The sequence below is a fragment of the Pinus tabuliformis genome, chromosome 2_1 (genome assembly GCF_031772625.1).
Source record: "Pinus tabuliformis cultivar Carrire ecotype Pingquan chromosome 2_1, CPIR1, whole genome shotgun sequence".
In the NCBI taxonomy this organism is placed as follows: Eukaryota; Viridiplantae; Streptophyta; class Pinopsida; order Pinales; family Pinaceae; genus Pinus; species Pinus tabuliformis.
The window spans coordinates 554,002,984-554,005,336 of NC_142299.1; positions in this window are offsets into that span (position 1 = coordinate 554,002,984).

The following is a 2,353-nucleotide window of genomic DNA, read 5'->3' on the forward strand; positions in this document are numbered from 1 at the left end:
TTGGGATGAAGATATTAGATTTTTGTCAAATTGTACTTCATGCGGATGACACTCACTACCACATCCATCACCTCCATTACTTACACATCTACTCTCCTGAACCATAGTAGTAGGTGGGACAATGAGGATGAGGAATTTAAAATCACTGAGGAAATGGTAACTTTTCTTTAGGAAGGAAATAAGAGTATGACAAGGTGAGTTGCAAAGCATGAGAAAGTTGGGTGACAAAAGAGCCTAGAAATATTTAGACAAAAAAAATTGTTTTCCATCGTGAGGTAGGTTAATGAGGTGTTAGCGTTAAGTATAAGTAGATCACACAGAGGATATGGAGCATGGATTAGGCATCATGAAAATTGATGGATTTGCTAACTGAGTGGGAGTATTAAACGTGGATAGAGCCACTATCTATGTGAATGCATGGTGACGGTAAATGCATTCAGGAAAACCATCAATTACGATGCAAAATAAGGTGGAATTTTATATCAACTTAACATTTATAAAGAGAAAAAACTTGAAATTAAAATATTTTTTTCTCTATTCACAATTAGTTTCCACTCAGTAATATCAAGGAGATGTTAAATTTCTTTAATACTTAATAAAATTTCATACCAGACATTTAGAAAATATTGATGGCAAGAAGAAATTCAATGTAAACAATAAATAAATAAAGTGAAGGATATTTTTCATTTAATTAATTTGTGCTTTCTAATTCAATGACATCATGGAGATGTATAATTCCTTCAATATTTGATATGAATTAGAACTTAAAATACATTAAAAAAAGAAGAGATTGACAACTATGTATTTAATGCATAAAAGAATTTAAAAAATTATAACTAATGATTCAAAACTTTTAACAGTGTTTATCTCAAAATGAAGGAGATGTGTAATTTGTTCCCTATTTATCTTGGAGTTGAATATGGTAGGAATATGGTAGGAATGTGTGTGTGTGTGTGTCTAAGTTGTAGTAGTATAGATAAATATTCCAATTTTAACTATCTATATATTATATTGGTAAATGAAAAAGTAAATTATGATTAAAACATTTTGGTGGTTTGTAACTCAAAATGAAAGAGATATCCAGTTCCTTTTTCATTTAGGTTGTAGTTGACACATGAAAGATATATATATATATATATATATATATATATATATATCTAGATATATATATATAAACTAACTATATATATATATAATATAAATATATATATATATATATATATAATATAGATATATATATATATATATATATATATATATATATATATATATATATATATTATAAAATTAAAATAACATGAAGGTTAATGTTTACCTTGATGAGTGTGGCCAAACATGGGGGATAGATGGGCCAGGGGCCATAGACAAGTTGCGTAGGACACCCAAAAGCTTCTACAAACATGTGAATGAGATTATTGCATGAACGATTCTTTTTTCTCAGAAGCTGATTTTTCTAGATATGGGAGTTTGGGAAGGTGGTAGGGGAATGTTGACTATGCATAGACCGCTAACCTATGCATGCTCATTCAAGTGGTTCCTTTAGAGTGAAAGGATAATGCAAGCTAGAGGGGCTTGTCCTTTGGTTACTATGGTGTGCTAACTTGCACGGTTTGGCACCTCGGTGAGCTGAAGGGTGGTGAACTATCCTTTGGATGGTGAGACGTGGTGAGGACAAGAGAACTACTAAATTTTCTTGCTGCAGGAGTTAAAATGGAATGTTTTCATTATCTTTCCTAGTCTAGTAAGAAATATGTCCCTACCTATAGGCCCTAGGAGTTCCTTTGTAAATGGAAGTTTGGATGAGGTGTGTCGTCTATTCTTTCTGGGTTTCCTCATGTTTATGATATCAAGAATTTGTCATGGTTCCTATCATCTTTAGCAGTATTTGTGGCATGTCTCTATCTCTAGATTTCCTTGGGGTTGAAATTCGTAGTTTGAGATCTCAGGCTCACTACCTCTATCCTTGGTTTCTTGGGGTACTCTATTCAAGAGGAAGTATTGTAATCATGGGGTTTCTTGTTTAGTAATATTGTTGGAAGAAATGTAATTTTTGACAATTTTTATCTTGTTGATTTTTGAAGCGGGATTTGATTACCAAGATACAACATTTGGGTGGTTGAATTAAATTGGTCTTTGTGTTCTGGATTATATAGTGGGATTCTTAGACAAAGGGGCCATGTCAGGTGAGTTGGGTGACCTCATGAAGTCCTAGTCGACCATGACAGGTGGGTGGTGAAAGTTGAAGGTGATGGGGGTGTTGAGGCTATTTATGAGGGTGAATTGGCTCATGAACATGTTTCATCACCTAGCCACGTGGAAGCACCACCATCTTTAGAAATTTTTTAAAGGAAAT